This window comes from Anser cygnoides, chromosome 4 (assembly GCF_040182565.1).
Source record: "Anser cygnoides isolate HZ-2024a breed goose chromosome 4, Taihu_goose_T2T_genome, whole genome shotgun sequence".
In the NCBI taxonomy this organism is placed as follows: domain Eukaryota; kingdom Metazoa; phylum Chordata; class Aves; order Anseriformes; family Anatidae; genus Anser; species Anser cygnoides.
Genome location: NC_089876.1, coordinates 9,558,228 through 9,580,058, shown reverse-complemented (window position 1 = coordinate 9,580,058; position 21,831 = coordinate 9,558,228). Strand labels below are relative to the sequence as shown.

Here is a 21,831-nt window from a genome sequence, read left to right as displayed (position 1 = left end):
TGCAAGAAGAGACCAAGTGTTGCTTTACCCAGCCAGCTCCTGTATTCCCAAGCCACCTTTCCTTCCAGTTTTTCTTCATCATTATCGCTTTCAGAGAATGCAAATGCTTTGCTCCTTTTTGAAAAGGTGTGCACGACAATCCCTGCTGGGATCAGGGGGGTACGTGTGCGTGAGTATCTGAGAGGGATGAGATAGGGGGAACAAGCAGGCCCAAGAAGGATCGTCTCTGTTTCTGAGGAAATCAATCCTTGATGCAGGGAATCAAACTGCTACCAAATCCATGTGCTATCTTCCCTCTGCACTCCAGGTGTTGTCCTTCTCTTCCATCTGATTCTCACCCCAGCCTCAGAGGGGTTGGCCTTAGCTCCCAGTCTCTTCCTCCAGCCCCTGGCAGCGCAATGACTCGATTTGGTTTTCAGTTCCTTCCAATAAATACGCACACTGTGAAATTCGGTGAATAGCTTCCACACAAGCTCTGGCAGGAAAACCAAAGATGTGTTCTGACTTCTATCATTTCATTAGTATTAAAAACAAAAGGAGATGAAACAGCAGGATCAGGACCTCTTGCCTGGGAAATTGTTAACAGTTACCATAAGAAAGGAATTCCTAGGAAAAAATAATTTTAGAAGCCAAAAGGAAGTTGCACAACTGTCAGTGGTGAAAGCGGCAGTTCTCCTAACACAGCAACAGGCTGGAGACCTGACCTGAGTAATAACATCTCATCAAGATGTGTCTGAAAGCCTTATTATCACAGCCCCTGGTAAGCGGTCAAGTCCTGTGGGCTGCAGACAGCTGACCTGCGTAATTACTAGGAAAGCTGTCACAGTGGTGTGGGTTTTTTGGTGTTGGTTTGTTGGGTTTTTCTTGGTCAAAGTGCTCAAAAGTCCTTAAAAAGGCTTACCAGCCCTGCAAAAGAAGGTAATTATTATTTTCTCTACTTGATGTACCAGAAAAATGAGATCTAGAAAACTTAACTGACATATGCAAAACGTTCCACGTTTTAATTAAGAGATCAGAGCTCCTACCTTCGGGTAGCTGCTCATCAAGCTGCTGCATGGCTTTATGTTCTTACGTTATGTAAATTGGATTATTTTAAAGAAAGTTTAAAATGAGGCTCGACTCCTGAATTATCCTCCTGGTTCTGCCACTGGTCTATTTAGCAAAATGCAAATGAAATATGTAAAATCAAGCCACACCTGTTTCACTCATGATAGCCTTTACCTGATTAAAGGATACTATGAAGCTTCCTGAGCTCCTATGATGAAAAATACCAGGAACTATCACTGCTATTATATATACATTTACATTTATCCAGAAGTATGAACGTCAAGAATTGGGAAGTTTACTCAGGAGTGACTAAAGCAGAAGGAAATGGACAAGGGACTTTACAGAGTTTCTCACTCTGTCGGGATATGTAAAGTCTGAAAGTCGCATTTCTGATTTGGCCTGAAAGCAGCCTACTCCGTGCATCTACTGCACTGCAAGATTTGAAGCAATAGGACAGAACACACTGTTCTAGGCGCTGCCAGAGATTTGGTTACTGCATATAGTCGGAAAGATTATTCCCACTCACGCTGCTCTAAATTCACATGATGTTGTGGATTTTCTGTTCCTTTTTGTTCAAAAAACATAAAGTACATAACACATGGGCTACTGTAATACATGACTTTCTTCTACTTGACAAAGATAAATAGCTGCCCTTTTGTAATTTGTTCTCTCATCTTTAATAGAAGGACAAGATGAATATTGAACCAACATATTCAGGGCAGCTGTGAGATAAACTTCTGTCAGATGGTTATAATTCAGAATGCGTGATCCAAAGGTCAACAGCCTCCTGACAGATGGAAATTATGTACTAGCCAGTCCCCCCATCATCCCTCCCCCTTTTTTTTTTCTGATCTACTATGTAATTAATCAGGCTGATGCAGTCTGTTAGCACCTGTACACGTTATTTTTGATGCAGTGAAAGACATACAGCACATACTTCTCATGGCCTAGAGCTCCAGCACATCGGTGCATGGAGGGCTCGTGCATCGTGTGACCTGAGCCCACCTACAGAAGCTCCAGGCTCCTCACACATCCTGCAAATGCAGGTGGGATTTGTGAAAGAAAAAGCCTCCTTCGGGCAGCCCTAGGAAAAGTCTTGCAACACCAGAGACGAGGTAATGCTTGCTGTGACTTGTATGACCAGGATAAGCACAGCATGTTCTTTTTTTTTTGGAAAGCCAACGTGCAGAGCCACATTAGCAATGCTGGTACGAGTCCCAGGATTTTACAGCATTAGCAAACGATTACCGTGGAAGTAAGCATTGGCTAATACTGGCCTCACGTATGTTTGTGAACTTGTGAACTTTTTGCACCAATGACCAAGGCAAGAGTAAAGAGCCGCTGTGTCCTACGAAATGAACGTCGTAACTGCAAGGATTGCGGTGACAACACTTACATCCACAGCTGGGCTGGGAAGCTCTGTACTGATGGTTATGACTCACGAGGAACTGAATTTTTTTTTTTTGCTATGAGTTAGCTTAATGACAACGTAAAAGCAAATATTCTGGAGATTAAGTGAGGCAACAAAAAGATCTGTGCTCTCAAATGGGAGTCTTTGGCTGTGACATGCAAACCAAGGAGGAATTCAAAGTTCTGCAGACAAGTGGCTTTTCACAGAATACAACATAAAACATATATATGTATATTTTTTTGCCATGTTTCCTGCAACGTAGATAATGTGTAATGAAAATGTAAGAACTGGGGGCCTTTCAGCCTTTCAGTACCAGTGAGCAGATGGAGATTTCCTACCAAAAAGTGCCTCTAAACATAGTTGCATTTCCCCTTGTTCGAGGTCAAAAGACGTGATCAGCTTTTGAAGTGGCACACGCACTGGTGGGACAGAAACTCCTGGTGTTGCAGGCCCTACAGCCGCCAAAAAAATGGGCTCTGCACCATTTTAGCAGGTCATCAGTGTAGTATCATAGCAGATCATCGTTCCCAGAAACAATAATACAGACTTACGAGTAACTGAGTATCTTATCCCGAGGGCTCCATTGCTGAGAAGTGAGATCTTTGCCCATGCAAGAGCAGGGACTGTGCGCCTCTCTTGGAGAGAATGTGACACAGAAGTATGGGGAGTGCAAATGTCAGAGCGTACATGCAACTTAAGGTCAGAAGCTAGGCATGTTGCAGGAAAATGTAATGAAAATTAGACTATTCCATGATCACACAAAATAAAACCTGCAAAAGTAATAATAAATAAATAAAATCATCTCGCTGCAGAGAAGCTCAAATCAGCTGTGGGCTGAGCATTGCTCACACTGGAGAGCATTCTCCAGACTCTACATCCCGCATTTTTGGTACAAGGCAGGCTGAAGTACGGGCATAAGCTGCACATACGCTGTGGTTAGAGCTAAAGTTTCCATCCTGGGTGATCGCATGCACGTGTAGCCACACTGTGAATCTGCATACATCGTTGCTCAAGAGAGAATACGGTGTACTGATATAAACCCCTTTGTGGTAGTTAGTACAGTGCAAATAGAACAATGATTTAAACCTTGTCAGTGATTAAAACCCGTATCAGCGCAGTGATGTAAGTTCGGGGTTGTGATTCATACTGACTCACATACTCTGAGCCCAGTATCAGCCCCGAAGCTAATGCAGGTACAGTGGTACAAAAGTACCTAAACTGGTGGTAAAGGTGCTAAAATTTATTGCAGAAATTCAAATTAACACTGTAGCAGCAAAACACATTTTTTGGCCTCATTTTGTGCATATTGGTGTTATGGTGCTCTGGTAAAGCTGTACTTGTGAAGCATTCCTAGGGGAAGGGTTGGGGTTCGTGGGGATTTCAAACACAGCTGATCTCAGCTATCAGCTCCTCTGCATCAGCCATCACAAAGACAGGTACATCACATTTTAAGAGAGCTTTAGGAACCCATTTGCAGCAGTGAAGCCATTATTTTGTTATTATTTGTTATTATTTCAGCAAGAATATTCTAAATATTTAGCCATTCCCGCAGTGGCTGTAATCTAAGCAAAACAAGAGATAACCATCCCTTCTAATCAGCCAGTAAATTAATGACACCAGTGGAAAAGCTTATTACAAAAGCTTCTGGGACATAAACAGTAAAGCAGCTCAGCAAGTGAGCAGTGTGTTTACCCGCTGCTTTTCACTTTCCCGTGGTTTTTCCCCCGCAGCAGCGGGGCCTCCAGGCCTCGCACGCCTCCTGTCCTTGCTCGGCCTGTCACTAGAGGGCAACGAAGGCTTCAGGAGGCTCATGCTAAAACCCTGCCTTGTTTAGAAACCCTTTTTTTTTTTTTCTCATTCAGTGCGAGTTAGCCGGAACAGTGAAGTGAATACAGGCATCGCCTCTAAATCCCTGTGTTATGAAATGGCCTCAGTCAGACACTTGCTGCAGAAAGCTGTGGGAGCGCTGCTGCTCCCTCCCTCCCTCCTTCCCACCTGTGCTCTTTGTGTATATAGATCTAAAATTGTGTTTGGTGCTGCTTTCAGCCCCAGGTGCATGTGCTCAGCCCTCCCCAGCACCTCTCGCACCGCTGGGGCAGTGTGGGGGCACGGCGGCAGGGCCCCGGCCATGGTTTGTGCGATTCGGAGAGGCAAGGCCCATCCCTCTGGTGGAGAGGCCTTTGCTGCTCCTGCCCGGCCAGCAGCTCCACGCGGATAAGAGAAAGGACGGGGCCGTTCGTTTGTAGCTTTCTGTGCAGGAGGGGAGGGAGAGGGATGGTGTGGGGAGCTCACCAAGCAGCATCTGGCACCGGTGTCTCATGGCCTCCAGTCCCGTGGCCTATGGCGTCCCATGGCTCCACTTGAGGCAATCGGCCTCCCTGCCTGGGCCCCGTCAGTGGCATTTCTTTCTTCTTTGTATTTCTTTTTCGTATTGCAGGCAGGTCTCAGGAGAGCATGGGCCCCTGGCAAAGAGAAGGAAAGAAAAAATTATCGGCTATTTATCAAATAAGATAATCTTTTTAACAAGATTAGAAGCTTGTAAATATTGGTTTTACCATTTTTTTTCTGTGTGGATTTTCACATTTTCTGTTTTTGTGAATACTATATTCATTATTTTCCCCCCAAAATCATACTGTACAGTAAGAATTGGAAAAGGATAGGATCAGAGTACTTAAATGGGGCTTATAAAAAAGATGGAGAGTGACTTTTTGCTCAATCGATAATGACAGGACAAGGGGGAATGGTTTTAAACTAAAAGAGGGGAGATTTAGATTAGAGGTTGTAAGGAAATGCTTCACTCAGGGGGTGGTGAGGCACCAGAACAGGCTGCCCAGAGAAGCTGTGGGTGCCCCATCCCTGGAGGTGCTCAAGGCCAGGCTGGACGAGGCCCTGGGCAACCTGATCTAGTGGGTGGTGTCCCTGCCCATGGCAGGGGGGTTGGAACAGGATGATCTTTGAAGTCCCTTCCAACCTGAGCCATTCTTTGATTCTGTAACTACTGTGTTATATATATGTATATTTACACGTACACGATCAGGCACATATTTACACGATGACTTCAGAGTGCTTCTGGCTCACAAGCGTGGCATTTTTTCCCCAGCAACCTTCTCCACAAGTCTGTGAAAAGAACGGACCAACACATGGTTAATCTACAGCCCTCTGCGGATATCAATTTCACATACAGGCAGTTGAAGTAAAATAAATAAATAAAAATCTAGAAAATATTTTCTGTAAAAGTACATTTAATGCTGAATAGTGGTGGTTTAGCTTTATCCAATTTAAAATCCTCCTAAGCTTTTATTTGGCCTTTCCTTTACTGAGGGTTAACTGAAATTTATTTGGCCTCTCCTTTGCTGAGGGTTAACTGAAATATAATTTCATATGAATAAAAATATCAGCACAAATGCCAAGGCCTTATAATCTTGCAAAAAAAACTTTACTTATAGAAAATATTAATGTTATGATTCTGAGTAGCACAAAATGATTTTGAATGGGCCACTATTAAACAAATTCAAGCCTGTCTGTAATTTCATGATTCATGTTCTGGGGATTTATTTGACAGGCAAGATCCCAGCTGAGCCATAAAGAAGAAAATTCTTGAAAACAACTTTTTTTCCCAGCAAAGATAATGATTAGATCAGTTCTTTCCATTAATTATTACTATTTTACTCTAGGGCAAAGTCTTGAAGAGGGGTCACACACCTAATTTCCGTTGTGCTCCAAGACCTTACAAGGTAAGAGTCCGCTGATAAAATACGCAAAACTGTGAAGAATTGAAGGAATGAAAGGTGATGGTAAACTAGAGGACTGTTTTGATGTCAGATCAGTGAACTCTGAAGTCCAAACTACTTAGGCTAAGAACAAAGACATATGAGGCAAATAGATTGAAAGTTTGGAGTATATGACTAAAAGCATAGGTGTTATAGTAGCCTGAGGGATCATAAAATACTAATTAATGTAAGATAATCTTTTTGAAGTGGGCTAGTGAATCTGCACTGAAATTTCTGCAAACACTTAAAATTATTTTTGTTTTTTATTTAAAAAAGTCTTAATTTTAAAATTAATTTAAATTGTCAAGTGAATTAAATCTCACTGTGCTCCAAAGCAATCTTAAACCAAATGCTTGTGCTCCAAATACCTAATTTTTCTGACAATTGAATCAGACTTGCCAGTTGCTGAGCTCTGGAGATATAAGCACACAGTAATTACATGAACTAGAAGGTTACAGCTAATGACACCACTGAAAATTGTTTAGACAGTGATACTGCACACTTTCACCCCAATCATATGAAAGTTTTACAAAATGACACAGTTTCAAATCAGTGCAATCACAAAAAGGAATTATACAAATGTCCTCTTATGACACACACACAGTACATGCTGTGTTACATTTACGTAAACGTAACATGAAACTACTCGCACAGATCACAAAAAGTCCTTCCCAGGACAACCCAGCGCAAGGGAAAGCACCGGTTTGATGGTGAAAAATGACAGAAGAGCTATGAGAAGTCACAGTGCAGAGCAGGGCCTCGCACCATATTATGAAGATTAATAAACCTGAATTTAAGCCTGCCTGAATCAACTACTGCCTTTCACAGCTAGTCAAAGGTGTTTTTAAGGCATTAATCACAGCAGTGGAATAGCTGCAATGGTTTCATGAAGATCAGTCGTGGACGCTTTGTGGATTTAGATCAAAAGCATGCATTTGCATCAAATGCAAACTTCAGAGGTGTGGGTGCTCCAACTGAGTGACTTCTCTAATCAGGTAGGAATTCATATCTGGCAAGGATCAATGCTCTGCGTTGGGTGTCAAAGGCAGCCCCAGAAAACCCACTGCAGTGAGAGAAGATCTGATCTGCTCAGCATTTTATGCTTTGGCTCTCCACCTTACATTTTATCAGTTTATTTTTAAAGCAATTTCTCCTTTTCATTTACTGAGTTAATTTAATGAGGTGGTAAACGCACATGAGGATGTCACACAGAGCATTGATTACGTAAAGGTGGTACTAATTGCTTTTGAGCACAAGATGCAAACCAGCTGTCTGCTTGCTGGGCGTGCTGTTCTTGCCAGAAGCAGGAACTAGAAAACTAAATCCACTGCATCCAGATGCTGACAACCTGGACAAAGACCAGAACTTCTCTGCGGATCAGGAAAGAAGTGTTTAATACAACATATCTGTGTTTCCAACACCAAAGAACAGAAAAATGCTGTGAAAAGGAAGGGAAATGGAGCAGTCAGAATTTCCACTGGTTCCTTCTGCTACCAGCCATTTCCTTTCTCCTTTCTAGGAGTCCCAGCTACTTATTCTCACCCAAGACACTAGCCACAGGGAAAGCAAAGAAACTGATTAAACATTTAATGTAGCTTTTCATTGTCAATATATTATTGTAAAGGATGTTTTGTGAAAAAATCTCACTTTCACACAAGAAGACGATCGTCAGTTTGCAATACCACTTCACTGCATGATGTTCTTCTGATCAGTGGTTTACTGAAAGTGATGACAGCTTTTTTTTTTTTATTTTTATTTTTTTAACAGCATCATTTCTAACTTCCCCCATAAACTCGGTTTGACTTCTCAGCCATCAGATGGAGACTCTTTTCATTCTTTTAAAATAAATCAGTATAAAATTTTAATATACATCAACAGGTCTGGTACTATTGTAACAAAGCAGAAGGGAAGTGGCAGACGGCTAAAAATGAAAGAGTTCAGGACAGAAACAGAAACTTGAGCAATTGTGGGAAAGGACATCAAATTGAGGCTGTGAGTATAAACTCTGATGAATGATAAATTTACTTTCAATGGCTTTCCAGTAGTAAGTTTAAGTTAACCAGTTCTGAAGTAGAGGTTAGAGTTATTTGAAATGACAAGAGAAAAAAATCTGTGAGAGGAAGAACTGAATCTCTGGTGTACAGTTTGCCTCCTTCTCTAGAACAAAAGTGAAGGTTTTTCCTACCCTGGCTACAGTAAATAGCATTACTAAAAACACAATAGCCTTTACTGGTAATAAAGAAGGAAACTGAGAGGCAGCGTGTAAAATGTAAAATTTAGTATGGGAAAATGGTGACGGGCGAAACTTGTGAAAGAGCACATTCTCCTGTTGATGTGAAAGCGTTCATTGGCATTTGCGTTTTTGATTCACCTTTATCTTCTTTCTAGAGAAAAACACACGGAAATAGTATGGAAAAATAAGTGATACTATCAGAACTTGCTTATGAAACAGAACTACTTATCTTTACAACTAATAGGTATTATAAAGGATTCACTTTATCTCTTCCTTATTATGTTCTTTCTGAAAAAAAAAAAATCAGCACCCCAAAATTTTATATCTAGATTACATTTCTCTATTTTGTCTCCTTTATGTCTTAATATACCTGATTTTCTCACCTTACATTACTAATTGTCCCTTAATTTCTCTTCATGCAAGGTTTACTAACACTAAAAGCTAAAAGGGGAATGTGAATGAGCCACATAAACATACTACTTTTTTATTATTATTACACATAGATCAGTAATTTGAACAAATATCAATAATTAAGCAGTGATAAATGAAATCCGTTTCAACTTCCTGGTAATTAGACCAGTTATGATGTCTGTTTTGCTTTATTCAACATTTCATACAGGGCTGTACCGAACACGTTTATTAATTAGGCTACAGGGACTCTTCTTTTCTATATTGCGAAAGAAAATTCTTCAGAAAATCTGGCTTCTACATATATGAGGCAAGTCAATTTACTAGCCCGGGGTGACAAGCTTGGTAAATTCACTCTATGCACTTCCTTTTAGCTTACTGAAAACCAAACATGTCACAGTCCCCTATTTAGATCACAAAAAGTACAAAAGTGAGACAGAGAAAAGGAACAATCGGTAATGGGGAAATGTTTACAAAACTTACTGTAAAATATGATTTGGACCTCTTTGTATTACAGCATTCATACCTCTGTATTGAACACTGAAATAACTTTTTTGTTTTGAGTAGGGAGACAGATCAATAAAAGTCTATAGCTTTCCAGAACTTGCTTGTTTCATTTCTTGAAGCCCAATGAGATTTTTTCTCACCAAGAACTACTATGGAAATGCTCCTGTAAATAATAAAATCCTGTTGGCTGAAAGTAAATAAAAACCACAGGCTTTCGTTCTTGTGACTAATCTAGCTTGAAGATTTTTCACAGGTCATTTTCCTGCTGATAACTAAAGTAATCTTCCTATCCCTTCTGGTTTTATGGAGAAAAATAACCAGAAAGTGATCTTGAAACTGATCATAATGTGACCATTTCATCTTGGCACCCAGTGAGCTGAAACCTTGATCTACTATGGATGAGTAACGCACAGAAATGGCCTCTGATCCCTGACCTGTTAGTGAACTATCCAAGTATTACTGGAGCAAAACTTGCTGAGAAAAATATTAGTAGGATAACTTCGGTTTCAGTTTCTCTTCAGTGCAGTGACTCAGGGGATGTGTGAAGTAAATGGGTGTAAGGAATTAGGAATAGGATCTATAAAGTTTCGGTATGGGATTGTTTCAAACAAGGCTAGAGTATTTCTGGCATACCAAAATATATTGTCTTAGGTAGTGTTCTGACACACAGGGAAGAAACCTGATAGCCCTGAACATACAGGATGATCCACTTTATCATCTAGATTTCTGTAATATGTTCTATCAGCCTTGTACTATATTTGCAGAGGCTTCACAGTAAGGCATACACCGTGCATGTGTCTGTGCATGCACACAAGTGTGAACTAAAGATATAAAACCAGCCCCTAAGATTACACTGTGATTTCCATATAATATTTTAAAATACAATGTAAACAAAGTCTTGACTCTGAAATGTTCATATCAAGTGGTTATTTCTTTTAAAAGCTTTGTGATTATTTTTTATGGGCAAAATCTATCTTTACACGGAAATGACGTGCTAAGGCAATGGGATCTTCTGTACGTTGCAAGGACACCAGTGGGTGGTGCCCATTAAAGGACACCAGCGCTAGTGCCCATTAAAGCCACTTCAGAGGAACACATCAGAAGGAATACAGCCAGCTTATTCTCACACAGATCCCAAGTTATAAAAATGACGGATCGGCATCACCCTAGCAAACAGCAGAGGAATCAGAGATGTCGGAACTTCCATGCCCTAAAAAACAAGGGATCCCCCAAAAAGGATTAAGAAAACCCAGAATGCTGAAAACAAACTGTAAATGATCTCCGTAGTTTTTTTCACCTTGCTTTCTGTTTGCTGTTGGTGATGGGAAAGAATCACTAGATGTTCCATCTTCACCACAGGGCAGTATTCTTCTGCAATCATCAGCTGCATCTGAGTAAGCAGAGCTATTTTTAAATCACCAGCCACCTAGCTCAGTAGAGCAATCACACAAGTGCAGAGTCATTCACAGCGCGGGGAATCACTTCTCTTGGTTTGCAGCGTCATACCAACGGGAAAGGCGCACAAACAGTATCCTACAAATTTTCAAGAGCCTATGACTCAGTATCTGCTTCAGACCGATCGCCCTTACCCATACCAAATCTCTGAAATTTTCCTATAATTGCCCTGATGGTTATGTCCAGCCTCGGTCCAACGTCCTTCAGGGGTGAGAAAATTTCAGGAAGTCATGAGCACAGCTGTGACTGCCACTTTCCTGGCTGACACATCGAGGACTGAACTGGGGGATCCAGAGCACGAAACGTGACATATTCTTGAGCTCTGAAACCCACGAGCTCAGACTGCCCTCTTACAGCTTCTACTTTTTTTTTTTTCGATCGGCACAAAGACTTACATACTCAACGTGTTCTGCTACACAAATACAACATAAAACAAAGTTCAGAACACTGCAAACCGAACAGAATCAGATGCCACATCCTACAAGCGTATCATACTTCATTTTCCCAGTAAGCATCCAAGAAGAAATGCACCCAATTCACTGAAAAGACACTGAACAGCCTGGCTGCTGCATGTAGATCGCTGTGATGTAAGACACTCAACCAAGCAGTAACATGACTCGCAGATTAAGATGAAAATTCAGTGCGTCCAAGTGGAGATGTTCTTTACAGAGGGAGCCTGGCAACATTTATGGAAGGATACACACGTGGCAGGATGTCAGTGTATGTACTCTGACCTCCTGACGTAAATTTATTGATGTTTGGCACCACCTTTTAGAATTTATATTGAAATGCTAGAGGAGCGACAGTGATGAATGTTGCCAGTACTCTACTGATACTCTGTGCTCTACTAGGGGCAACTCCGATGCTCTAAGCAAGCTCCTTATAAAAAGTTTAGGAATTTCTTTCATTACGAAGTTGGACTACTCCTGCACCCTGATCTACCAACTGTCCAAACCGCATCTGCGTTAGCATGCTCCTGGGTGTGTTTTGGAGATAAACTAAGTAAATCTTTAAGAGCACAGCTGAAGGAACAATTTGCTCAATGCCCAGACAACGCGCACGTGACTGTGCTAACATTTTTTCTCTTCCAGTAGCCTTGCTAGCAGCCTCCCGTGAAGGAGGAGTGTGCCGAATGTAGGAGTTATATGTCCAAACCTGTACACCAGGGAGCAACACCAGCAGGCGGCTGCACAAGGGAGGCTGAGCAGGGAACCGAGGGTGACAGCAAAGCAGGCAGGGGCAGTGTCCTCACTCACAAATATCGCAGTCCCACGGGACCCAGGTAACAGCATCAGAGCAGCTGGGCCTCTCCAACAGCAGGTTACATAGGCAGTACGGAGTTAAGAGCTCCTTGCACAAACACTAGGGATGCTAACCACAGACTGCCCGTGTGTATGTACACTTTTAAAGCTATGCCAGATTTGTTCGATCCAGCCAATGCCCGCTGGACTTTCACAGATGCAAGATGCGCGGAGAGGGACGGTTCTCAGCCCCTTTTGTTACAAACCCTGTCACTACATGCCTCCGCAGTGTTGCTGGGTGGTTTTCTCTGCTTCAGCAAAGGAGGAAAATTATGGCGAAGCAGCCTTCCTGAACGGTATGTGCCACGTTGGTGGCAGGATGGCATCTGCTTATTAACCGCCCGCATCGTGCTTCGGTGCACCACCAGCCAAGGGTACGCACTTGTATGAAACAAGAGCCACAGGTATTTCCCACTTTGCTTCCATACCAGTTGCTACACGCACACATCTTCCCATCTCATCTTCTGCAAGAAGCGAACAGCAGCATATAATTTCCAAAACAGCGGTGCACATGCTGGGAAAACAAATTACATCTTCCACAGAGATTTGAAATCAGAAACCGTAAGTGGCAGACATTTGTTCCAATTACTCAGCATCAGCCTTCTGCATTAACAGTAACAACACGCAGTTGCCACCCCCCCAGTCACACAGAGCATGGTACGCTTCCTGAAAGGCTTCACTTCCCCATCCCACCACATCTCACAACGTATTTGGTTAAACTAGCCAGCCCACAGACAAGCAGGGGCTGAGCACAGTCACGGCACGGCTGATGCTCTCAGAGCTGGGCAGAACCGTGGACACCGTTCACTTCCACACACGCAGGGACATCTCTGCACCCGAGGATCGGAGCAGAGTGACGTGGAGAGGAGGGCAGGGCCCTTTTCCCCTACCTGCCTGCGTGGGTCCTGAGGACCCCAGGTTTCTGCAAGAGGCGCAGACCGAACCAGCACCAGCAGTTCAGACGAACTCTTGTAGTGGTCAGCGGTTGCACACCGGTGAGGATCGGCTCATGACAGCCCCGTGACAGCAGCTCCGTGCTGACGCAGCAGCATGGGATTCACAAGCTGCATGACAAGCAGGGACAGCAATTCACTGCTCCCCGCAAAAATAGGAATAAACACATAGGGGCAGCCCTAGGGAAAACGGCACTTTGAATGTCTCGTGCTCTGCCAGAAAAGCTACAGAAAAGCCGCTGACATGACAGCTATCTTGGTTCACCCGTGGAAAAAACGTTCTGCAGGTGTTACGGAGATTTGCTGGTAAATCTTTACCACAGTCTGCTTCTATTCACCTATACTGCAAGAAATGAACTTCTCATGTACTCTGAGATGTTTGCTGAGGTCAGAGACATTATTGCCACAGGTGGGAAAAGGAGAGGCTGAGCATTTTCTTTCAAGTATAATCTTCTCATATAGGTTGGAATTAATCTAGAAGTGAACCTGGGAAAGAAACAAATTTTGTTTTCCATTCTAAACACCATTTTTTTTCTATTACCAGTAGTGATACAGGAGTTCTGATCCTGTAATTATCTGACATGCCATCTATAAAATTGCCTGTCTTTGCACTCTCTTCCAAACCCTTTTCACTGTTTTGTAGCTCACGCATTTATGCTTCTTCAGCTCATAGTCTTTTGATAACTATATACAACTTAGAACAAATCTCTTGCTCCCCCAGTTTCAGCTTTCCTCATTCTCAAGTGGAGAAAAAAAATCCTGGCCTGCTGTTAAATGAAACTTGCAAGAGCCGTGCAAATGCTACAAAATATTGGCGTCCTTCCCAAGCTCTTTTTGGAGAAACATGCTGCCATTTACTCCTTGTATTGAGCTGACCCACAGGGACCACAGAGATAATCCATGGCGCGCAACGGGATGCTCAGCAGGGGTTGGTGGTGATCCAGAAGTAGCCACTGGTCAGAGACCGGCGTCAGTCTGCTGGTGGGAGGTGGTGAGTAATTGTCCTTGCATCACTTGGCTTTAATTTCCCCTTCCCTTATTAAACCATCCTTATCTCAGCCCGTGAGCTCTCCTTGCGTTTGCCCTCCCGATTCTCTCCCCCATCCCGCTGGGGGGAGTGACTGGGTGGGGGCTCACCTGCAAGCCAGGGGCAACCCAATACTCTTCTATAGAAGCCCTGAAAATCCATAATGCCCAAAGCACAAACGCTAATCAATCATTTGGCTACTCTCATTATCACGCAAGTGAACTCCTTCACTCCACTTCCTTTAAGTTTACAAGAAACCTATAATTTTGCCTACAGGAAAGAACCACGAAAAAAGAGTCGGATTCATTATCTGGCGAATTCATAGCTTTTCTTTCATTCTGAGACACTTCCTGGATAGCTCACAGGAAATAAGAGATGACGGAGATCATGTTTCATTTTTTAAAGCTCTTGGGTCACCTAATGGCCATCATCAGAGCTTCAGAAATTCAAATAAAACTGCTACAGAAAGCTGTTTTTATCTAGAATTGGTGGTAGTGATGGTGCTGATGTGATGGTCTACAGGCACAACAGAAGAAAAGTTTGTAGGGGAGACAGACAAATCAATCTGAGGAGGCACAGATGGTCTCAGGCGGCCTTTGTTTCTTTCCAACTGTATCAGATGATCTAATAAAATCATTCTTTTCCCTCCAAGCCACACCTCTCTTGTAACAACATCTTTAAGCTTGTTAAAATGGTGTAATTTCAGTAAATTTAAGATTATGACAATATTTCAACCAGCCTTCAGAAGAACAAGCATATTGCCTAAGTCAGTTACATGGAAACCATGACTTCAGTGTTTCTGAAACCAGTTCTTTAAACCGTGTATGTGTATTCCCATCCACTTGGACAGGAATGCCACAATTACACTAAATATGACTTACTCAAGACTAGCCCCCTCTCCCCAGAAAACAATACGTATTTATTTCAGAACAGAGATCATTTGTTAGTTTGTCTGCGCAAGGCCTCACACAATTAACTTTCTCACTGCTGCCTCCTCAGCATTTCAGTCATAAGCAGATTACCACATCCATCGATAAGAAAATACAATAGGGCATTCTGTTCAGCAGTTTTAAGTCAAGACTGAGGCTTTGTCTAAAAATTAAGTAAGGCTAAGTGAAACCTGAGTTTGACCTTCTTTCTAAGAACCAACTGCTTAATAAGCTGCAGACTTTTGGCCTTTAAACCATCTGCAACAAGAAGCCATTATGATTATTTCTGCAAGGTTCAAATGGCAAAGCAAGCAGAAGTTAGCAGACTCACTCAAAGTCCAGCAGTGAACTCAAGGGAAGAGACACTAGAAACCAGCGCAGCAATTCTCAGTTTATATTCTTAAATTCAACTCATTAGATAGTGACCTATTTGTTCAGTCAAATACATCAGTAATTCTCATCAGAAACTTAAATAAAACTGTACAGCTAGGAGTCCCTGTGGTCTGTCTTCAAATGTTTAGGGCAAAAAGACGGTAATTTTGCCAGCTAATTTTGCCAGTCATCTTCCCTAAAATGCACATTAATTCAGCAACAATCATAGCATATTGCATCAATACAATTAGCTCAAGCAAGCATTTATCCACGGCAAACAAGATTTATTCCTCTTGAAAGAGGCATATTTCAGTGTTCTGCAAGTGTAAGTGCCTGTGTCTGAAGGACATCCATGAAAAATACCATGATGACTTTTTTAAGGAGTTAACGCTTTCAAGAAATATGTTATTGTTTCTTACAGTTCCTGATTTAATCTTCTATAACCCACACATACCTGCGTGTCCAAATTAGATTCATTTATTGTGCTAAGGTTGAATTGGTGCTGGTGCACAGACTCCTTGGACACGCTGTTTTATCATGTTTTGTGAATTCTTTCTGAGAGCATTAAGTGTGAACATTACTTAAAGCGTGACAGACAACACTCCTGCAATAAAGATCATGCATGCTCTTGCTTGTAACAAAACATTCAAACGAGCTGACATTTTCAGCAGTTGGTACCTATATGGCACCGTTTCTTCGCTTCAGCATACAAAAGACTGCATTAATGGTTTGAATTTAAAACTGCTGAAAATTTCTTGCTCCTGTCCTGCCAGGATGACTGATGGATTTTCTGCTTTGCAGAGACTGGGAAAGATGGAGCGTCAGAGGAACATCATCACCATGTAGGCAGTTTCCTGCCTCTCAGTGGGACACTAAACAGAATTTTGGTAAATGTTGTTACTTGTGTGGAAATGGCATGGAGTGTGGGAGGGGAGTGAGTGGCATGGTAAGGGCACTTCCACTTTCATGTTGCATTCACTTGATTCCTCCCAACCCTTCTTCAAAATCATATTTCTGAAAACTGTTTCACCATCTAGTACCATGGACATGCTAAGAAACCTCCAATAGTTCTTTTTTTTTTTTTTCCTGCTTTACACATAGTACCATCTGCTCAAGTACGATTTCTTTTAAGGTTCCGGATTGTCTTAGGAAATCTCATTTCTTAATCAGCCTTTAAAAAAAACTACTTATAATAAAACATTTAAATCAAACGTTTTTCTTGTCAAGCTCTAGAGATCTATTTGCTCGCTGGATCAGAAAAAATAAAGATCAGAAGTGTGTAAACTGATTTAATGAGTGCTCTGGATCAGAGATACCATGGAGCCTGCATTAGGAATCTGCATTACGCAATGTTAACGCATAAGACAAATCCACAAACAATTCTGTTTTCACCTGCAACCTTTTGTTTCCAGCCTTGCAACTGAAAGCCTAGCATTTAGTCATACTTAAACACTCCCCCCACCCCCCAATTTACCTTTAAAACTGCCTGATGTTTGAAGAATGGTAATGGAAACCAGAAGGCACTCTATATTCATCAAAGCAGAGAATTCAATTGGTATATATAGGATCCCCAAAGGATCTGCAGTATAGATCATATGTTAAGAATTTCAGAGCTGGGGAGCGTTTCCTGCAACTGATGGGGCTGTTTGGAGCATTTCAAAGCATCAGTTTTTAGGACAAAGCATCCTACGGCCAATACAAGCCAGCACATCCTTAACTGCCCACCAGGAATAACTAGATATGGGCAACCTCCTACCTTTTATCAACAAGAAGCTCAAAGAAGTAATTTGCTTCTCAGTAAGAGTGGCAGTCACCTAAATCTGTGAGTATGGAAACTATCTCTAGAGAACTTCTGAGTTTTTTCCTTCCTGTAAGTAAAACTGCAGCTCGAAGTCAGTTATGTCATGATGGGGTTGCCTAAAGGACTAAGCACACTGCTTGAACTTCTCAGACCAAGAGAGAGCATCGGTAGGACAGTCCCAGTGAACCAGTACTACTGAGCCATGGGCAAACAAAAGAGAAATTGCAAAAAGTAAAGAAAGCAAGAAGAAATTAAAACAGGGCCTGAAATAGCCAAACACTTGCTGTGTGGAAGGAATATCCAATACAGGACCAGTAAGCCTGAGCAGAAAGGCTGAATTGCAGCAAAGATTTAAAGCATTAAAGAATGACTTTAGATCTTGCCTACTGCTATGCTTACTGCCTGGATATAGACCAGAACTGATCAAAAGACTTAAATAACACACATACAAGAGCATACCCTGCTTATCTACTGACACCTATAAAGATGAGACTGAACAGTCCTAGTCCAAATGAACGCAAAAGAAAAACTTCTTAGCGAAAAGCAAGAGTGTTGCTTCAGATCTAATTTTGTGGCTCTTCATTCTGTTTATTTCGGCCTCATGTGATTAAGAACACAGATCCTGGGACTTTGCCCTAAGCATCAAAACACTTTTGGTTTTGGCATCCTTCAAAGCTCAACCTGTGCCTAAAACACGTGGGGAAAAACTTAGGTCAGAAATAAATAAAAAAACATGATATTTCTCCTGATGATGTTTTGATGATATTTTATGTGCATAAACTGAAATTGAGACTGAAAGAACAGCGTTGCCGTCCAGATCGGAACCTCAAGGCAGGGACACAGCCACACAAATACGCAACAGCAACGAGTTCACCAGCCTGGGCAGTCCTGAAGGCCCTCGCAGTGAGTTTCCCATTCCAACTGTAAAACACGATGAACAGCGAATTATGAGAATATCCAATGCAGCAGTGCATCCAAGGGATGTTTACTCTTTCCCACATCAGAACTGTAAACATGGCTGCAGATTACAATGACTGCTAATCTATGAGTCAGAGAAGCACAAACTTCCTATTTGTTCAGCATGAAAATTGGACTCTCAGACGCACGCGGAGCTCTGCGTTGGGCATCTTTTGTAGCGATGAGTATGCTTAGACTTATCAGATGATTTCAGTGGGGAAAATAAGCCACGGATTTTTTTTTTTTTTTAATTCCTGGTGGCACTGCAAAGTCAACAGCACAGGACGAGTGAACTGCTGCTGATTTTTCATCATACAGCAACAAGAGGACCACTTGCTAATTTCTAATCTGTTCCGTTTAGTTAGATGAGCTTAAGGCAATGGAACATTTTATGAGTATCATTAGATCATAACTTGCCATCCAGGAACATCAGCAGTGATGTAAGACAACTGGAACAAACCCAGCTTGATCGGCTGAACAACTTCTGGAGTTCACAGCTAAAAATAAAGTATGGTTCCCTGAAAAGCGAGCATACTTTACCATCTGGGAAATGACAGAACCACCACACCCCAGCGTGCTCCATGGTCTTATCCATGCAGAACATCATCTCCAAACAGAGAACTCATTCTTACCTCATTTGCACTAATGTTACAGATAGAACTACAAAATACAGAGGAGTTACTCGCAGTTCTTACCTATATGAAACTGCAATCAGTTGATCATTTTTAAAATTCTTACCAACTTTACAAAAAACTCAACTTTTAAACTGAATTAAAGAAAAACTATGAAAACTTAATCCAATCTAACTATACTGTTCATGTTTCCCCCCTCCTAGTCTCCTAAGCTCTGCATTGTCTCCATTTTGTTTCTAGGGAGTATCTAATCACTTCTGCTCACATTCATCTCACATGTTACAACAGTCAGTTATGATATGCAAAAAAATACTTATTTAAAATAACTCCTGTTAAGATTTTTTTTTTTTAGCATAATCTAATTTGAGGTTAGATTTTACTGATGTGATAGATTTTACTTAATATTCTGATACATCCTATACTGAGAAAGGGTGAACTTCACCTCACATTTCAAGTTGAGACTAGTAAGGCATGGCAAAATAAAGTGCTTTCATTACATAAAGTAGCACAGAGCATACCTGGCGTACATGCAATTACTTGCTAATCAGAATTACTGTACTTAAGAAGCCATCATTTCATTGTCTAAAACTGAGAAAGGACAAACACACCGCTCAGCAAATCTGATGAACAGCACACTGAAGGCAATCCAGGAAAAGCCAGGTACACTACGAAACACGTCTTAAGAGCTGACTCACTCTTTGGCACTAGCTCCCAGTTACTGAATTCCCAAGAATTCCTCCGCGTTTCAGAATTGACAAAAAGAAACAGTCATCTAAGGGCATTCCCGAGAACATATGGGATTAGTTTCTTACTCAGGATTTACGCAGGTCAAATTTCCCTTAAGTCAGTGGTGTTTTCCTCGGGGGAGTGCTTGTTCTGTCCAAAGATCTATTAATATCAGGTTTTCAGTAACCAGATACAATGCTTGACTTCAATATTCTGGTACTATATAACAAATAAAACTATTGTAAATTATCCTTTTTGATAGCTACCTAAACTCCTTGATATTTGGTCTAAGGACATCACAGCCACATCTGCAGACACTTGGGATTTCTCAATTTTCAGTTTCCTTGCAATCTGCTGTTTGAACTGGCAAGAAACCAAACAGATTTCTCCATTTCTAGCGCTTCACCATACGTTTCCTTCAATAAATTTTATCAGCATAAATTTTACCAAAAAGCAATTTTGCTCCCACTTTGCTCCAGTATTTTCACTTAGCTCTGACTGTAGTACAGAGATACTGAAAATATAAAGTCTACATTGCTTCCTGCTTTTCCTACTAACAGATATGAAAACCACAAAGTGCTGGCATTTTTAAAGGAGAATTTTTTCTTTCTTCCTAGCAAAAAGTGTCTTAAGGTTGCAGGACTCAACTCTGTCCTTCAAGTATAGAGTCAAAAACTGTATTTCCTCATCTTCTGCACATATGATTTTCAGTGTGTAATCACAGAGTATAAATATTATTTATAGTATGAAATAATAAACGCACTACAGACTTATATCTTGGGCATGTTTTTATCATTTTCTGTCACACAGAGCCTTCTATCGCCATAAAATTCAGTCATATCTTTAAGAATAACAAAACTAGTGGACCATTTTGAGCATATTACACCCAATCTTTTGGATAACCCTTTCTAGCATAATTGAGGTGACAAAATAATGACTTCCTGTCTTTCTGTTACTGCCGAATTGAATCAGAGGGTAATTCAAACTGGGACAGTCCTCAGGAGGTCTCTAAACACAGTTCTGCTCAAAGCAGTCCCAGTGCTGTATTGTGTTCACCAGGAAAATGTTTTCCTTGCATCCAATTACAACCTTTCATTTCAATTTTAGCCTTTTGTGAAGGTGGTGTAAATGTTTTACCTTGCATTTTACATTCACCATTATCACGAGGCTTCTGATCCACCACTGCTGGCACTGAGCATCTTGACTCTGCAGTTTAGGCTCCTCTACTTTCATCTTGTTCCGACTCCTGCATATTTCACACGAATTCATCACTGTGCCTTTACGGTGACAGCTGTGAGTGGTTGAGGTGCTAACACAGGGAGTCTGCTCTCTGTCACACTGCCTGAAGTCATCTTTTTGTCCCTGGTACAGTGGCATCCAGCGATTTTCACTCTGCAGTTAGATCTGCAACTCCTAGTCCAGGAGTATCTTCTGTGACTGCACGGAACCCAGTGCAATGAGGTTGTGTCCACACATAGAGTTCCCCGGTGTATAATTGTACACATATGTATAATAAATATCACAAATAATAATCAAACATAACCTGTGCTTTACTTTTGTACAGTTTTAAGGCTTTTTCCTCGCTGGCTCTCCTTCCAGGTACATTCCACCAGTAACCCAGTAACCAACCCCAAAGACGCTTCACATCCGTCCAGCCTACTACATCCCCCTCTCCGCCTGATCAAACTCCACAAGCTCCCCTGGCTTGCAGGGGCTGCTCCTGCTTTCCCCAACTCCGATTTGTGTGGGGCCAGCTCGCCAGCGGGGGGCTGAGGGGCCGGGCCGGGCACCTCAACTCGGCTCCGCGGGGCGGGAGCCGCCTGGGCGGGCAGGGGGCTCCCGGGGCTCCGTCAGGGGGTCGCCGCCGGCGAAAGAAGTCGGGGGAAAGTCCCGTCCGTGCGCCAAGGAAATTCCCGGAGCGGCTCCCGCTAGGACGCGGCGCTGCGGGGCTTTCGCAAGGCCGGGCGAGCCCCGGCTCGCAGCCCCTCGCTCCCCGTCTCCCCCTCAGGCGCCATGTTGTGCGCGCGGTGTCCCCCATTCCTCCCCCTCGCCCCACCGCAGCCTGCCCCCGGTTTTCAGCCCCGTTCACCCCCTCACAGCGCCCTCGGTCCGCCCTTTCCCCTCCCCGGGCTTCCCCGGGCAGCCTTGGCCCCGAGGTGGCAGCAAACCCCGGGGGAAGCTCTGCCCTCCCCCGATCCGGGCTTCCCCTCGGCGGGGCTGAGGGCAGCGGCACCCGGGCGGGCAGCGGGGCAGGGCGGCAGGAGGAGCCTGCGAGCCCTTAAACGGCAGCGGCCGCCCCCTG

General features: G+C 42.5%; 1 protein-coding gene across 2 annotated transcripts in view; it reads right to left on the bottom strand.

Moving 5' to 3' along the window:
• SH3BP2 (SH3 domain binding protein 2) overlaps window positions 1-21,831 on the bottom strand; it is an 86,321-nt gene that overhangs the window by 64,375 nt on the left and 115 nt on the right. Inside the window, exons 2-4 of one of the 2 annotated variants that reach the window (XM_066996517.1) lie at window positions 20,667-20,966; window positions 5,488-5,575; window positions 4,751-4,920 (exon numbers count right to left, since the gene is read on the bottom strand). The gene's annotated coding sequence lies outside the window, so the exon portion shown is untranslated. Of the gene's footprint in view, window positions 1-4,750; window positions 4,921-5,481; window positions 5,576-20,666; window positions 21,656-21,831 lie in introns of those variants that run through there. The other variant, XM_066996516.1, reaches the window with a different exon arrangement.